Source organism: Trachypithecus francoisi, unplaced genomic scaffold, assembly GCF_009764315.1.
Source record: "Trachypithecus francoisi isolate TF-2019V2 unplaced genomic scaffold, Tfra_2.0 Lachesis_group16, whole genome shotgun sequence".
In the NCBI taxonomy this organism is placed as follows: domain Eukaryota; kingdom Metazoa; phylum Chordata; class Mammalia; order Primates; family Cercopithecidae; genus Trachypithecus; species Trachypithecus francoisi.
Window position 1 is genome coordinate 64917116 of NW_022681461.1, and position 18858 is coordinate 64935973.

Sequence of the window (18858 nt, forward strand, 5' to 3'; positions counted from 1 at the left end):
TGAGAAGTGCTGGTTGGCTGGGATTCAAACCCAGATCTATCTTACTTTTTAAGTTCTTTCTAGCATGACAAAATAACATGCTAAATGTAGGTTGAGTTTAATGTGTTCTATTATATCCTTCTAACCACTGTTAGTTTTAATGCATCTTTTGCCCCCGCCACCTTTGCTTCTCTTTTCTGATTTGTAGTCATTATTTTACTGTCCATATCATAAATTTGTTTACTACTCTCTTCAGTTTTTCTCCTGATTCTTCGGATTACAAAGTATGTATTTTACCCAAAAGAAAAAGCACATCCTCACATACTGCTCTGTCCATTTTACTTTTGCCTTTATTTTTTTGTTAGCCTAATTCATTTGTACAATGGATTGGTTTCCAGAGGGAAGACTTGGATATCTGTTATGAGTCAGATGAGTAAACTTATACATTAGCCAGAATGACATTTAAGGGCTAATAGCGTACATCCCCAAACTAAGAGTCATTTTAGCCAGTGTAAAAGATGAAATACAAGTTGGTCAGAAATAGAGACAATAGCAAATAATGGTATTGAGTTGCCACAAATGCTTTGCAACCTAGTAATGTACTTTTATGTGTATCAATTATTTTTAACTTGTGCATAATACTGAAAAATTCCAAATGGATTCCAGACATTTATTGCGAACCAAAAATTTACTTAAACTTGCTGTTTTAGAGAATTATTTTTCTTAGCATATGGTCTTTCTTGTTCATAGCAAGGTTTTTAACAGTTTATCAGAATGTAAGCATTTCTCTTTGCTGTATTTCTTTTAGTTGATGATCTTGTGTGATAGGGCACTCATTTAGAAATATACACACTTAAAATCAGTGTTTAAATGGTCTTCAGGGACTAAAGCCGCAAGCAGCAGGATGCTGTTGCTGTTGCTTTCTGTTTCCTTATTGCTTAACCAATCTGCAATGGTGTCATCCTCTTTTTCCTTCTTCTTCTTGTTTTTTTTTTTTTTTTTTGGTTAACCAGACCAAATTTCAGATCCTCTTCATTTTTTCTTGCCATGCTCAAATTGGTCTTTAACAATGCTTCACTAAAGTGCTTCTGTTTGACTTTACATTTATTTAAGTAATAAAGAAAAGGGTGTGCTTTTATCATTAAGTTTACACTGGGCTTTCTGTTATACAAAATAAGGTTCTTTTCTGTTATACAAAAACAGATCTTTGTTCATCACCCAGTGTGCACCTAGCTGGGCTAGATAGATACTGGAAAGACAAATAAGGCCCGGTTTCTGTCATTGAGAACATAGTGAAGGATATGGAAAATTAGACTACAGAATGGTAAGTTCTATCATAGTGGTATGTACTACAGAAGCAGAGAGAGGACTCCTTACCCAGACTTTTAGGGGATGAAGGACAATGTCAGGAAAGGCTTTCTGAGGGAGGTTTTCTCTGAGCTGAGTCTTGAGAACAAATAGGAATTATTCAGGTAGAAGAGGGGGAGGACACTGTAGGAAGAGGAAGCAGCAGCATGTTGAAAAAGTACAGAAGTAAGAGAGCACATACACGGCCCATTTAGGGAACCAAAGTCCTGAGTGGCTCGAGTAGGGGAGGAAAAGGTACATGAAGGTGGAACAGAGAATGAAGAGATTTGAGGCTGGGATCGTCCAAAGTTGCCAAATCATGACGTGTTCTCCATGTCATGCTCAGAAATTTATTCTAAGAGCCATGAAGAAGTATAAGCCAGGAAGTGACATGATGAGATTTGTGTTTGGAAAGATCAATCTAGAAACTGCAACATACTTCTGTAAGCGCAAATGATCATCAGCAAAGATAATTAGAGGGCACTTATTGTCTCTTTAAATCTTTTCCATCATTAATTTTGGATTAAATGCTAGATAACATAGTAATAGAGGGTTTATGAGTTAGTTTCCTGTCTTCTGTTATTAAGCAAACATTTGAAACCTATTTTGCTTGTTGGTATAACACATAGACTTAGATAATTAAAGTTAGAGACTTGACAAAGCTACCAATTGGTGCTGGACCTCTTGATGGATCTGGTGTTAGGTTAAACAAACATAAATGCCTTTTGTGTGCCAGGCAGTGTGCTAGGAACTGAAGAGAGAATGGCAAATGACTTAGGCATTTACAATCTAGTGGAGAGACAGATTCATACACAAATGCAAGTGCTCTAGAATACTTACGTATTAGCTTCCTTAATGTACATTTTCACTTTCAGTCCTTACCTTAAACTTAAGTATGGATGAGGAAACCGAAGATAAGAAGTATTTAACTTACTCAAGGTCATGTAATAATGAGTGGTAAATAGGCACAATTCAGTATTCAAAGTATCTAACTCAATTTTTTCCATGCCATGTTGTACTGCTTCTCTTGACGAGGCAATGCATGTATACTTTTGAGCCTGAAGTAGTTTTCTTCCTCTCTTTTCTTAGTTCTTTCTAATGCTGCCCAAACCAGTAATGTTCAGCCTTGAAGTATCCAGTCATTGTTGGTTAAAAGTGCAGGCTCTGAAGTCAGATTGCCTGGAATCCAATCCCAGCTCCATCTCTTGCTCCCTGTCTGTCAGCCTACATCATAGAATTATGAGATGATGTCGGTAAAGCACTTAAAACAGTGAAAGCACAGGGAAAGAATTCAATTGATGTTACCTAAAATTGTCATTGGAATAGCAATTCATCTACTTTCCAGACATTCAGGAAATATTAATAAAATGCATTTAAACTATCCAACTTTATTGAAGTTAATCTTGGTGAAGAGCTTTTGCCTAGTGTGCATATTTGAAATCTGACTTCTTGTTCAGGGCATCAGTGACCTGTGGCAAAGATGCCCCAAAAATATCTAGGAAAATATGCCTGTGAGAGTAACATAAAGATACTTAAAAACTTTTGTATTATGGAAAAATTTGAATATACACCAAAATTAACAGAGTAGGGTTTTGACCTTTCTCTTATCTCTCACGCACCTGCACAACCAACTATCACTCCATGGCCAATCCTGCCTCATCCACACCCCTATCCATTTATGTTGCTAAAGCTAAATCTAGAGACTTGATTGATTGATCATTTTTTGAGAGAAGTAATGAAAAATGGTGGCTTTTTTGTTGTTATTATTTCTGGCATTGTTAAATACCTAGTAGCCCAACTGAGGATGAAAACTGGCAATGTAAGTACTCCTGGAATTGTTTGGGTAGGGTAGGATACAGATTATTACCCAGTTTCTACATGTGAAGAAACTATGACTCAAAGAAATTCTTATCAATGGTCATATTAGCTGCAAACAACTTGTGCTAAAATTTGTCATTCGAACCATGCTCATTCCATAGATATTTATTGAGTTCAATAAAATATTTCTTTTTAAATGTCTGTGGCCAAAATTATTTTTATAACAAGGGCATTTTTATTTTGATCACCTAATTTCTTCTTTTATTACATTAGAATTTAAAGTACTTCCCTTCTCCTCTGTCCTATCCTAATTTTTAGCTAGTAGAGTGACTTTAGGGATAATACAGAGGAAATTTTGGTCTCCAGCAGAGGGTCAGTTGCAACTATGAAAACAACTCAGGCAAATGGTCTATTGATAGTGGAATTTTTCATTATAAAAAGTTCTTTTCAACTTCCAGGATATTGGTTGCTTGGTCACTGAAGAGTCTGTACTACCATTCAGTAGCACCCTGGGTGTCTGAGCAGACCTGGTTAGGAATGTACTGCTCATTTTGAATGAAATAAATAAAAAGGATAGAGAAGCTGCCCCAAGCATTGCCAAACATTCTACATCTGATGTATCATTGATACAAAATGTAAGTCTTTTAGAGTATACCCTAAAATACAAATAGTTTTCATTTTGAATGTTGCCATCTTTGACTATAGCCACATATCCTTTAATATATACGCACACATACACTGACTCCAGGGCATTGATGAAAGTTCATTGCTTTCTTGGTCTCTGGGTGAGTGAAGTTGCTTTAATATGTCAGGTTTGGTTTTGTCAACAAAATACCCCAGTGTACCTACCTTCTTTATTCCCATTCTTTAATTTTTATATCCTTGGACCTCATAATTTCCCCAAAGTTTTGTGTGCCGTTCCCTCAACAGCAGAAGTAATAGTGCTTGATGAAGTACGACTTTGATATTAGTTTAGTTATATATCTGGTATGTTTATTCCCCTGGGCTTTCCAACTGAGGGAGCCCAGCATGAACTCCTACTTTGGAAAATATCTGAGTGGGCAGACCCATTTGCCACATTACCCTCATTGTCTGTCTTTGTTTATTCAGCTGAAAAGCAAGTACTTGCCTCTTACACAGCCAGTCATGAATCTTAGAGTCTCAGAAGCTGTTAAAACGGGTAGAAAAATTGCTATGGGAAGGGAGAGGATGAAAATTGTTAGCAGGTATTGACATAATGTGCAAGTAAAGGTGCTGTCTTAGAGAAGAGCATAATGACTTCAGGTGGTTATAAAGCACAACTCTGGCAACATTTTTATGGGCCTAGTTTATTAGGGTCTTTGATTTTTATGCAACTTTCCTACCTTCTGGGTAAGAGACAATGATAATTCATTGGCACACATGATTCATTTTTACTACAATAGGGGAAAAACTAGGTTTTTAGGATATGAGCTTACCATCTGGTGCACAGGTAATGATAAATATCCTGTGGTCATAACAACATGCACATGCTCTTGGCATTTGTTTTTCTGGCTATCTTCATCTCTCAATTGGATTTTTTTTAGCAGGCTGCTAAAAAGTCTCTTTGCATTCATTCTTTCCCTGGTCCATTTTCACACTGTAGCCAGAATTATGTTTCTAAGATGTAGATCTGATTATTCCTCCTCTCTTGTGTAAAATTCTTCCATGGTTATCCAGTTGCTCTTCGGAAAGGCCTTCACCTGTCACCACTTCTTTTTTTTTTTTTTTTTTTTGAGACGGAGTCTCGCTCTGTTACCCAGGCTGGAGTGCAGTGGCCGGATCTCAGCTCACTGCAAGCTCCATCTCCCAGGTTTACACCATTCTCCTGCCTCAGCCTCCCGTGTAGCTTGGACTACAGGTGCCCGCCACCTCGCCCGGCTAGTTTTTTGTATCTTTTAGTAGAGATGGGGTTTCACGTGTTAGCCAGGATGGTCTCGATCTCCTGACCTCGTGACCCACCCGTCTCGGCCTCCCAAAGTGCTGGGATTACAGGCTTGAGCCACCATGCCCGACCACCTGTCACTACTTCTGACCCCATTCTATGTCCCAGCCAAAATGCACTTTTTCCAGTTCTCTGTAGTACTGTGCTCTCTTTTGCCTCTATGTTGTTACACATGCTGCTCCTTACCTTGGGGATACTCTTCTCCTCCACCCTTAGCTTAGCTATAACTCCTCATTCTTCATGTCCAAGCTTAGATATTTCTTCCTCTAGAAAGTCTGGATTAGGTGGTTCTCCATGTGCAAACACACATACCATAACGCTCTATTCATATTTCTGTTTCAGTACTTATCACACGATATTGCTTCTTTGTTTTTCTCTCTGCTATAAGACATTAAGCTGTATGAGAACAATGACCATGTCTGTCTTTCTCATTATTGTGTCTTTAGCACCTAGAAATTGTAGTCTGTATTTCTGGCATAACAGTAGTTTGTTGATGATTGAACCAGTGATTCATGTGCTTTGCCAGGAATCTTTTCTCTAGAAACCTCAGAGAAGAATTACAGTTCTCTGGTTTTGTGCTCTTCATATTTTCCTCTCTATCTTCTATTCATATTAATTTAATTATCAACAGAACATTGCTTTGAACGTTTTAAACCTCTATACCTTGCCCAGAAGCACGTGTAAAGAACATACAAAATGAAAAGCTCCTGCATATGCTTACTATATGCTTCCTATGTCCATCCTATCTAAAACTGCACTCCCACAACACACATGTAGTTACTCCCCACTACCATCCTCCCCTGTCTCCCTTTCCTGCTGTTTTTCCTCCTTAGGATTTAACTACCTTCTAACATACTAAATATTTAACTTATTTAAGTAACTAATTGTGTGTCCACTTTCTAAGATGTAAGGTCCATGAGGGCATTAATTTTGGCCTGTTTTGTTTACTGCCACGTCCCTAGCATCTGAAATAATGTTTAGCAGGTATATATGAGGCAATATGTATTTGCTGAATGAATGAACATATTCATGCCCTTGGATGTATGTCTTTTTCTTTTTCAGTTGATTTTGGTGTACCTGATTCAGCTCTGCTGTTAGCACTGTACTGTTTCTTTTCCTTCCTTCATTTTGCAGACTTTATATTTAGTCCTATTTGGGGGCCATAATCTTGGCTACCCCAGGCAGAGATTCTGTTTTTCCATGTTGATTAGCTCAGGTGACCATATCCTCACTTGAATCTGACCTTCACATCTCCTAACTTGATAACTGAAACCCAAAGAGAAGTCGTGTGTGTGTGTGTGTGTGTGTGTGTGTGTGTTGTGGAGGGGAGATCATGCATTCAGAGATAAGTCAGATGCATAACTTATTCTTTTAAAACCTAGATAGGACAAACAGATGATTATTTCTATAGTACAAGTTTGAGTATGGTGATATTTGTTTATGAGAAATGCTAACCAATGGGGAGAAACTTATTCTTCATTTTAAAAATTATGAAATACATTAAGTTTTCTGAAAAGTATCAAACGTATTATAGTGAACATCCTCTGTATACCTGCCAACTTTGTAATATCTGAATTTTCTCCTGTATTTGCTTTGGATTGTTTTCATTTTTGAGATAAAATATTAAATATGATCATAGCCTCTAGGTGTTCTTTTTTTTAATCTCTTTTTCTTCCTTCCCCATTCAGATGTAACCACTATCCTGAATTTGGTGCCATGCATTTAAAAATGTTCACACACACACACACACACACACACAGACACACACAGTGTCGTGTTCATGTTTCAAATTTTGCATAATGAACTCTTACCATGCTTTTTTTAAACTCACCATTTTTTTGAGATTTATCTGTATTGTTCCATGTAATTCTACTGTATCAAGTCTGCTGTATAGTTTCCTACTGTATGAATAGTCCACAATATCTCATTTTTTTATTGATAATCATTTGAGCTGATTATACATTTTTTGCTTTTTCAGGTAATGCTGCAATGAACAACATTGCACATGTTTTCTTCTTCACATGTAGGAGAGTTTCTCTAGAGCAGTGCTTCTCAATTAATGTGCATAGGAATCACCTGAGTACCTTATGATACTGCAGGTTCTGGTTCAGTTGTTCTCAGGTAGGCCTCAGAATCTATATTTCTCACAAGTTCCCAGGTGATGCAGATCCATGGACCACACTTGGAGTTGCAAGGGACTGCTAGGTTCTAGAATATGCACATTCTTCTCTGAAGAGGTTATACAAGTTTATATTTCAACTAGGAATGTATGAGAGATTTGGCTGTTCCAGGAGTAGCCTCTTTTAGATGATTGTATAAGTTTAATGTGTAACCATTCTCTCCTTAAAACTAGATAGTTTTTTTGGAGGGAAAGCATTAAAACATACAGCAGAATCACTTCAGTGGATAGTTGGCTTAATTTTAGCATTTCTCAGGAATTGATCTCTCTCTCTCTCTCTCATCTCTCTCTGTCTCTCTCTATATAAATATATATACACACACACACTATTTTATTAAAAATTCACCTGTTTCCTTTTTCATTCAAATAGTTACTCTGTTTACCATTGCCAACCAAGACAGGGCTTTGGCTACAAAATGAACCATCTCAGAGAGTTGAAAGGGAAGGAAAACTGTGTGCCAGGTACTATGCTACATTGTTTCATTTAATACCCACATTTGTACAGGGGAGGGAGCTGAGGCTCACAGCAAAGTGTTAGAGCCAGTGTTTGGATTCTAGTCCACCTGACTTTAAAGACTGGTGTACTATGCCTAGCTTTAGTTATCTGTAAAAAGGAGGTAGTAGTAGAGCAGATAATCAGATCCCTAACTTTCAGCACTTTAAGATTCACTAGCTTCTAGTTAGGGAAGTAAGGAATGCCTACCAGCATACTGTATAGTGATAGCTCCCTCCCTCCTTTTCAAATTGTGGCTTAAAAAACATATAAAGCTGACCATTGTAAACTTTTTTTTTTTTTTGGAGACAGAGTCTTGCTCTGTTGCCCAGGCTGGAGTGCAGTGGCACGATCTTGGCTCACTGCAAGCTTCGCCTCCCGATTTCACGCCATTCTTCTGCCTCAGCCTCCCGATTAGCTGGGACTACAGGTGCCCGCCACCATGCCTGGATAATTTTTTTGTATTTTTAGTAGAGACGGGGTTTCACTATTCACAGGATGGTCTCGATCTCGTGACCTCGTGATCCGCCTGCCTCGGCCTCCCCAAGTGCTGGGATTACAGGCATGAGCCACTGTGCCTGGCCCACTGTAACCATTTTTAAGTGTAACAGTTTGTTAAGTATATTCACATTGTTGCGAAACAGATTTCCAGAACTTTTTCATCTTGCAAATTTGAAACTCTGTATCCATTAAATAAGAATTCCCTCAACTCCCTTTTCCCCTTCCCCCAAGCCTTTGGCAACTATCATTCTATTCTGTTTCTGTGAATTTGACTACTTTAGATACTTCATAAGTGGAATCATAGAGTATTTCTTGTTTTGTGACTAGTTTATTTCACTTAACACAATGACCTCAAGGTTTCTCCATGTTGTAGCATGTGACAGGATTTCCTTCATTTTTAGGGCTGAATAATATTCCATTGTATACAGATGCCACATTTTCTTTATTTATCCATCAATAGACATATGATTTGCTTCCACCTCTTGAGTATTGTGAATAGTGCTGCTATGAACATGGTTGTGCAAGTGTCTCTTTGAGGCATTGCTTAGTTCTTTTGGATATAAACCCATTAATGAGATTGTTGGATCATATATGGTAATTCTAGTTTTAATATTTTGGGAAACTGCCATACTGTTTTTCATAGTGGCTGTACCATTTTACAGTTCCACCAAGACTATGGTAATAGCTTTTAATAGTACAGAAAGTAGTGAATGGGATATATAAAATCAGAAGTGAAGTAGAAAGAATTGGCAAATTCTGCTAGTATGGAAATAGATAGCACTTAGCCATAGTCTGTTTCCCTTAGATATTTTATCTAACATTGCCTGCTTCTCCAAGACTATTACTTCAGGAGGGGAGGAGGGAGCCCAATTATTTCTTTTTTGATATTTTATTGACCATTGGTCCTTGGGAATATCTGAGATTGTTTTTTTTTTTTTTTTTTTTTTTTTTTGAGACGGAGTCTCGCTCTGTCACCCAGGCTGGAGTGCAGTGGCCAGATCTCAGCTCACTGCAAACTCCGCCTCCTGGGTTTACGCCATTCTCCTGCCTCAGCCTCCCGCGTAGCTGGGACTACAGGCGCCTGCCACCTCACCCGGCTAGTTTTTTGTATTTTTTTAGTAGAGACGGGGTTTCACCGTGTTAGCCAGGATGGTCTCGATCTCCTGACCTCGTGATCCGCCCGCCTCGGCCTCCCAAAGTGCTGGGATTACAGGCTTGAGCCACCACGCCCGGCCGAGATTGTTAACATCTAATAGTGCCTTGGCAATTATTAGAGGAAGTTTGAGGACTGTGTTTTGTATTTTTCTCTGAAGGAGCGTGCAATAGTATGATATTGATGTAAACATTGTGATTAGCAGGTTAGGAGTATGTCAGGAACATGGAATGCAATTCTGTGTCTACATTGCTTGCAGCCTTGAACAAAGTCTTCAACATCTTGATGCTTCCAAAATTGCATTTAAAAAATGAAGCCTCCCAATCTGTTTTAGTATTGTGAGTTCTCAACATCAGTTTTCTTTTGAGGCTCTTAGTGTATACATGGCATATATGTGTTGGCAGGGAGGTGGTTGAGTTCCACTAATGGTGTGTGCAAGAGCAGGAATGATTAGCAGAGTTAGAAGAGGGATTTCTTCTCTACTGTGCCCTTCCTTTTGAATATGAAGTGTTACTCAAATGCTTAGTCATGATGATAAAGCAAAGAACTTCACAGCTTGCAGTGTGGAACAGTGTTTATACTGTATAAGTATTTGATAATAGTGAAGTGTGGCAGGAAAGTGGGAAGAATTTGTCAACAAGTTTTGAGGATTAAGAGGATTAGGGAACACAAAATAAGATAACCTCCTTCTACTTCTGAAAGAAAAAAGTAGTTATTTTAAAATGTCCTTTGGAATGACTCAAGGCTCAGCTATTTTACTTGCTTCTTAACTGGAAATCTATTAAACTTCTAACACTGTAGACAACTGCAGACAGGTATATTTTTGAACTTGGAGTGTTTATTCAAAAAGAAGCAGACTTAATTTCAGTGTATAATATACAGATAGACCCTACTTACTGTTCCCTCTGTATGTTTGAAGAAGCAGCCTTTACTAGTGACTCTGCCCAAATTCAGGTTCTCCTGTCAAATTGCTACAGTAGTTCATCAATAAACCTGTTGCCCTAGTCTCCCTTCTCTAGTCTTTTCTTCACACTGCTCTTAAAGATGGTCATGACCATCTGACCTTGGGAAAATTAATTTCTCTGTGCCTCTATTTTCTTATTTTATCCTCTCTATGGTAAAGGTTGTAACTATCTTATAGGTTCCTTGTACATTTTTATTTGTATTTGTACCTGGATTTTATTTTATTTTTAATTTTTTTTCCTTGTAAGTTTTTTGTTTGTTTTGGGTTTTTGTTTTTTTTTTTTGAAGCAGGGTCTCACTCCTGTTGCCCATGCTGGAGTGCAGTGGTATGATCATGGCTCACTGCAGCCTCAACTTCCCAGGCTTAGATGATCCTTCCACCTCAGCCTCCCGAGTAGCTGGGACTACAGGTGTGTGCCACCACACCTGGCTAATTTTTTGTATTTTAAGTAGAGACAGGGTTTTACCTTGTTGCCCAGGCTTCACATTACCAGTTTTCACACTGCTATAAAGAACTGCTTGAGACTGGGTAATTTATAAATAAATGAGCTTTAATTGACTTACAGTTCCACATACCTGGGGAGGCCTCAGGAAACTTACAATCATGGCAGAAGCCGAAGGGGAAGCAAAGACCTTCTTCACATGGTGGCAGGAAAGAGAGCTAGCAAGAGCAGGGAAAACTGCCTTATAAAACCATCAGATCTTGTCAGAACTCACTCACTGTCACTAGAACGGCATGAGGGAAACCACCCCTATGATCCAATCACCTCCCATTCGGTCCCTCCCTCAACACATGGAGACTGTGAGGATTACAATTCGAGATGAGATTTGGGTGGGGGCACAGAGCCAAACCATTTCGTTTCCTTTGGCTTATGGCCAACTTTTTGGGTAAATCAGAATGAATTTTGAACTGTGTAAAAATGCATATTCCTTAGTACCCCCACCAGAGATTTCTATTCAATTGGCCTAGGATGGGACCCAGGAATCAGTGTGTTACTGTGCTCTCCAGGTGATTTTGAGGCTGGTGGTACTGGAACCTTCTTTGGGGAATCATTCCATGTAGCATGAAATGCAGACTCTTTAGACTGGAGTTCAGGCCCCTAATATACCTTTCTAATATGTATATTCTCCTTTTCCTTCATATTAGTCTTTGCTGCAACCATAACAAGTACATTTCCTCTACTCACTCTTTCCCATATGCCCCATGTATTTTCCCAAGATAGTATGGCATAACTTTGTAAGCAAATATATATTTATTCCTAGTTATCTACAAAATATTCATTTAATAATATGTGTAAGGGCTGGGTGTGGTGGCTCAGGCCTATAATCCCAGCACTCTGGAAGCTGAGGTGGGAGGATCACTTGGGCCCAGGAATTTGAGACCACCCTGGTTAACATAGCAAGATCCTGTCTCTACATAAAAGCATTAGCTGGGCATGGTGGCTTGCTCCTGTAGTCCCAGCTACTTGGGACACTGAGTTAGGAGGATGGCCTGAGCCTGGGTGATCTACAGTAGACCATAATCATGCCCCTGCACTGCAGCCTGGGTGGCAGAGTAAGACCCTGTTTCAAATATATGTGTGTGCATATGTATGTGTGTAATGATTGGTTGGGGATGAATGTGAAACTACAAAATGTAGAACCAATCTTCCCTTCCCTTTTTTGAATATTGGTAAACAGTTCCTAGGTTATACCATTGCACACCTTAGGATAGCATTTTTAAACTGACCTTTCCTTTTGTTCTCTTTTTACTACTTTTCTCTGAATGAATTTTCCAGGCATTACAATGAGCAAATAGTTCTAGCCTTTAAGTTGCTAAGCTGGCCTCTCTGTAAACAGAGACAGTAAGGCAGATCTGGTCCCAACCTCTGAAGCAATTGGCAGTACTTGAAATTGAAGTTAGTTTCTTCTTATGCTTTCTGTTATATTGCCTGTAAGATTAAGCCTTCATCAGGCATTATTGAATTATTTTGGGTATTTTGAATTCATTAATAGACCTCTGATGATCCCGTTTAGTTTTTAATTTTTTCAGTCTGTAGTAACATCTAAGGATACTACTTTGCCAGATTGCTTATAATAAAAATGTAGGGTAGGGAAAGGCCACTGTCATAGGTGTTTTTTGTTGTTATTGCTTGTTGTTTTGGTTTTGCTTGTATCTTCTAATTCTGAAAACATCCTTGTAAGGTTCATTACTCTAATTTTAAGAAAAGTCTTTACAAAGAGGATATGACATTGGAGATTGCAGAGCTGTAAACAATGGATTCAGGTTTGCACCCAAGTCCCTTTACTTCATAAACTGATCTTCTTCTACTGTGGCCTGGAGCCAGATTTCAAGTTATTCAAATTCAGTTTCCATGTTTGCTCTCGCTGTCTCTACCTCCCCTTGGACTCAGGATATTGTGATAATGCTGTAAATCAAAAAGTCCATATAAATTCAAGAATAATTATCAAGATAATAGCTACTCTTTATTAACAGATGTATGGTAACTAAGATAGAATACTCTTTCAAGCCTTTTAGGCAGTACTTGGTTAATTATTTTAGTATTACACATTCTAAATTTGATAGTGGCCTGATAGAGTCAAATGCATTCTTGTCTTGTGCCATCCCTCCCCCAACCCCAGGCAGTGCGTCTCGCAGCAACAAAAGTGACTCCTTCTTTTTGTTTAAGGAGAGGAGGCAAAGAGTAAAGAGGACTTTGTCTCGCATCTTGAATACCAGCTCAGCCACAGTAGTATAGGGCATCAAGCAGAGCTGTGAGGCCCCCATTCCAGGACCTAGCTCCCGGACAACATTTCTAGACACACCCTGTGCCAAAAGGGAATCTGGCTCCTTCAAGGGAAGGACCCAGTCCTGGCAGCATTCATCACCTACTGACTACAGAGCCCTTGGGCCCTGAATAACCAGCAGCAGTAGCCAGGGAGGATACTGTGGGGCCATGGGCTCTGAGATGTGCTGGCTTCAGAGGTGACCCAGCACATTCCCAGCTGTGGTGGCTATGGTGAAAGACTCCTTCTGTTTGAGAAAAGCAGGGGGAAAAGTAAAGGGCATTTTGGCACCTTAGGTACCAGCTCATCTATGGTAGGATAGAGCAGTAATTGGGCTCTTGGAGTCCCTAACTCTAAGGAGCCTAGGCCTAGACTCTTAGGCAGCATTTCTGGACCTGCCCTTGGCCACAGGGGAACCTGCTGCCCTGAAAACAGAGTCCCAGGCCTGGCAGCATTCACCACAAGCTGATGGAAGAGCCCTTGGGCTTTAAATGAACATCGGCAGTGGCCTGGCAGAACCAGTGGTGGTGGCCTCAGGAAAGAGTGGGGAAGAGGGAGAAGGACTTTGCATTGTGGTGTGAGTGCCAGCTTAGCCACAGTAGAGTAGAAAAACATCAGGTAAACTACTAAGATTTTTTACTTCTATCCCTGGCTCCCAGACAGCATCTCTGGATACATCCAGGGTCTAGGGGAGCTTGCCGCCTGAAGGGAAGGGCCTTGAGAGAGATCCAGTGCTGTAGTGGCTTCAGGTCTGACCCAGTGCAGTCCTAGTGGTGGTGGCCACAGGGGTGCATGCGTTACCACACCCCCAGTTTCAGGTGGCTCAGCACAGGGAGAGACTTCATTTATTTGGGAGGTGGCAAGGGTAAAGAATAAGAGTTTCTGCCTGGTAGTCCACAGAATTCTTCCAGATCTTATCCAGGATCACCAAGGCGGTACCTGTATAAGTCTGCAAAAACCAGTGCTGCTGCATTTGGGGCCCAAGTCCCTTCCAGTACCTGGAAAGCCTTCCGAAGAAGGAGAGGCACACACAAGCCCAGGTTGTGAAGACTACAATAAATAACTAACTCTCCAATGCCTAGACACCGCTGAATATCTACATGTGTCAACACCATCCAGGAAAACATGACCTCATCAAATGAACTAAATAAGGCACCAGGGACCAATCTTGGAGAAACAGAAATATATGACCTTTCAAACAGAGAATTCAAAAGAGCTGTTTTGAGGAAACTCAAATAAATTCAAGATAAAATAGAGAAGGATGTCAGAATTCTATTAGAGAAGTTTAACAGAAATTGAAATAAGTAAAAATAATCAACAGAAATTCTGGAGCTGGAAACGCAGCTGACATGCTGAAGAATGCATCAGAGTCTCTTTTTTTTTTGAGACTGAATCTCACTCTGTCACCCAGGCTGGAGTGTAGTGGCATAATCTTGGCTCAGTGCAACCTCCACCTCCCGGGTTCAGGTGATTCTCCTGCCTCAGCCTCCCGAGTAGCTGAGATTATGAGCGCTTGCCACCACACCCGGCTAATTTTGTATTTTTAATAGAGATGGGGTTTCACCATGTTGGCCAGGCTGGTGTCAAACTCCTGGCCTCAGGTGATCCGCCTGCCTCAGCCTCCCAAAGTGCTGGGATTACAGACGTGAGCCACTGCGCCCGGCCAGAGTCTCTCTCTCTGTCTCTCTTTTTTTTTAAATTATACTTTAAGTTCTAGGGTACATGTGCACAACATGTAGGTTTGTTACATATGTATACGTGTGCCATGTTGCTGTGCTGCACCCATTAACTTGTCATTTACATTAGGTATAGTTCCTAATGCTATCCCTCCCCCCTCCCCTGACCTCACGACATGCTCCAGTGTGTGATGTTTCCCATCTTGTGTCCAAGTGTTCTCATTGTTTAATTCCCACTTGTGAGTGAGTACATGTGGTGTTTGGTTTTCTGTCCTTGTGATAGTTTGCTCAGAACGATGGTTTCCAGCTTCATCCATGTCCCTACAAAGGACATGAACTCATCCCTTTTTATGGCTGCATAGTATTCCATGGTGTATGTGTGCCACATTTTCTTAATCCAGTCTATCATTGGTGGACATTTGGGTTGGTTTCAAGTCTTTGCTATTGTGAATAGTGCTGCAATAAACATGCGTGTACATGTGTCTTTATAGCAGCATGATTTATAATCCTTTGGGTATATACCCAGTAATGGGATGACTGGGTCAAATGGTATTTCTAGTTCTAGATCCTTGAGGAATCGCCACACTGTCTTCCACAATGGTTGAACTAGTTTACACTCCCACCAACAGTGTAAAAGTGTTCTTGTTTCTCTACATCCTCTCCAGCACCTGTTGTTTCCTGACTTTTTAATGATCGCCATTCTAACTGGTGTGAGATGGTATCTCATTGTGGTTTTGATTTGCATTTCCCTGATAGCCAGTGATGATGAGCATTTTTTCGTGTGTCTGTTCGGCCAAAGTCTCTTAATAGTAGAATTGATTAAGCAGAAGAACTAATGAACATGAAGACAGGCTATTTAAAAATACGAAATCAGGCTAAGTTCAGTGGCTCACACCTGTAATTCCAGCACTTTGGGAGGCCAAGGCAGGTGGATCACTTCAGGCAGGAGTTCAAGACCAGCATGGCCAACATGGCAAAACCCCATCTCTACTTAAAATACAAAAAAATTAGCCAGGTATGGTGGTACACACCTGTAATTCCAACTATTCAGGATGCTGAGGCATGAGAATTCCTTGAACCCGGGAGGCAGAGGTTGCAGTGAGCCGAGATCATGCCACTGCACTTCACCCTACGTGACAGAGCGAGACTCTGTCTCAGGAAAACAAACAAAAAAATCCCCCACAAAAGTCAGACAATAATAAATGCTGGTGAGGATGTGGAGAAAGGGAAATCTTGTATAGTGTTGGTGGGAGGGTAAATTAGTACAACCACTATGGAGAACAGTTTAGAGGTTCCTCAGTAAACTAAAATTAGAGCTACAATACAATCCATCAATCTCACTGCTGGATATATACTCAAAAGAAAGGAAATCAGTATATCGAAGAATATTTGCATTCCCATGTTTGTTGCAGCACTGTTCATAATAGCCAAGATTTGGAAGCAACCTAAGTATCCATCAACAGACTAATAGATAAAGAAAATGTGGTGGATATACACTACTATTCATCCATAAGACAGAATAAGATCCTGTCATTTGCAACAACATGGTTTTGCAACAACAACAACTAGAGGTCATTACATTAAGGGAAATAAGGCACAGAAAGTCAAATATTGCATGTTCTCACTTATTTCTGTGACCTAAAAATGAAAACAATTGAACTCATGGAGATAGAAAATAGAAAGATATTTACTAGGGTCTGGGAAGAGTAGTCGGGGGTTGCGTGGAGGGGAGGTGGGGATGGTTAATGGGTACAAAAAATAAAATATACTCTCAAAACATAAATGATTAACTCTTATTAAGTGGCAAAATTAGTTTTCTCAAAACTTTGAAAAATGTATATTAATGGAAAAGCGGTGGCACAAAAAGATAAGTGTTTTGCCTAGGTTGAAGTAGCAGTTTGGTAGCTTAGTATAGTCCCTATCCAGAACTGTTGATCCCAAATTAGCACGTTTCTTTTGGAGAGATACTTGAAATACTAATTATCAGTATTGTTTTAGTTATGAGAGTGCATTTAAATAAAATAAACAGATGACAAATGCTAACTCATGATTGTGTCTTTGGATTTGAACAGTATGTTAAGGTGTACCAGCTGAAAACAAATGCAAGGTGTTGCCAACTGAGAATTTATTTTGTAGCTTGAGCAACTGCTTCCCTCCTACCCCACACCATTTGGTAATCATTTGATTTGATGTCACCTGCTTACAGAAAAACAGATTGGAAAAAAATGCCAGACGCAGTGGCTCTGACCTGTGAACCAGCACTTTGGGGGCTGAGGTGGGCAGATTGCTTGAGCACAGGAGTTCAAAACCAGCCTGGGCAACATGATGACACCCCATCTGTATAAAAAAAAAATTTTTTTTAAAAATTAAGCCAGCATGGTGGTGCACGCCTGTAGTCCCAGCTGCTTGGGAAGCTTAGGTGGGAGGATAACCTGAGGCAGGGAGGTTGAGGCTGCAGTGAGCTGTGATCGCACCACTGCACTCCAGCCTGGGTGACCGAGGGAGATTCGGTCACACACACTCACACACATGAAAAGAAAAGAAAACACAACTACATTTAATGGTACTAGGTAGAATCTCTTCTTCTTTTTGCGCCTTATCTCCTCCCCTTCTTGTAAAGGAAGAAGTGGTGAGGTGAAGTGAAATGAGGAAGGGTATTGATGTAAAATAAACCTGGATGTGAATGTTGTCTCAACCCATTACCCACTAACTCTGGTCTTGGGCAAGCAATTAGGTTCTCTAAGTTTTAGTTTTCCTGTTAATAAACTGGGACTTGCAGTCTCTACACTTGCAAGGTTGTTGTAAAGCTAAGTGTTCATGCAAGTAAAATGTGCAAGAAAGTCTGGGACATTGCAGGTCATAGTAAATGATAATTATTTTTATTATAATTAATAGTAATAAGGCCTACCTAGGGATTAAGATAAGCAGTTGTGTGAAACAGTTTCCTGTATTTTATCACAAGCTGTTGTGGAGGAAACGAAGAATTATATCTATTGTTAGCCAGGTAAGACCTTTAATGGAAGATCTCATATTATGTAACTTAAAAATAGAAATCTTACTCAAGAAAATCAAGGGGGGATACCATTAGAAACAATAAGAGAGTTCATCAAAATGCCTGTGTGGATATCTCAAAAAATCTAATTGAATGATTATTACTAATATTGATTAGAAGATAGAAGTTTAACCACTACTGCCACCACCACCACTAATGATAAAAAGTTTAGAAATCATCATAACAAGATATGTATGAAACTCATATACATATTTTTTAAGTTGTAAAATTTCACTGATATAAAAGTAGACTGAATAAGTGGAGACACATGTCAGTGCTCATAGATGGGAAAACTGACATTATTTTTTGTAGAGATGGAACCGATTTTGCCATGTTGGCCAGGCTGAACTTGTGGACTCAAGTGATCTGCCTTCCTTTGGCCTCCCAAAGTGCTGGGAATGCAAGCCAGAGCCAATGTGCCTGCCTGAAAATTGAGTATTGTAAAGCTGCCAATTCTTGATACATTAATTTTTAGGATAAGTGGAATTACTGGGGAAATTACAATAGGAATATTTTTGGAGGGAATGTGGCAATAAAGTTTAGGTGGAAACATTGGTAACTATGAACAACTGAAAAAATGTAAAGAAGGATAATACATTAGTGAAACACATTATAAAGCTGCAGTTATTAAAACTTTTCTGTGTGCTGATATAAGAATAGGTTTTTTTTTTTTTTTTGAGACGGAGTCTCTCTCTGTCACCCAGGCTGAAGTGCAGTGGCGCGACCTCAGCTCGCTGCAACTTCTGCCTCCAAGGTTCAAGCGATTTTCCTGCCTCAGCCTCCACAGTAGCAGGGATTATAGGCACCCACCACCATACCTGGCTAATTTTTTGTATTTTTAGTAGAGACAGGGTTTTACTGTGTTGACCAGGCTGGTCTTGAACTCCTGAACTTGTGATCCACCCACCTCGGCCTCCCAAAGTGCTGGGATTACAAGCGTGAGCCACCGTGTCTGGCCACTCTTTTTT

The 18858-nt window shown here is 39.8% G+C and overlaps 1 protein-coding gene and 1 long non-coding RNA gene across 3 annotated transcripts in view; both read left to right on the forward strand.

The window, feature by feature from the left end:
- Positions 1–18858, forward strand: part of MEGF9 (multiple EGF like domains 9) — a 119646-nt gene that overhangs the window by 21767 nt on the left and 79021 nt on the right. The window lies entirely within an intron of this gene.
- Positions 8235–16228, forward strand: LOC117098753. Its single transcript, XR_004443574.1, has 3 exons — positions 8235–8260; positions 9010–9011; positions 16092–16228. It is a non-coding gene; the product is annotated as an uncharacterized LOC117098753 (long non-coding RNA).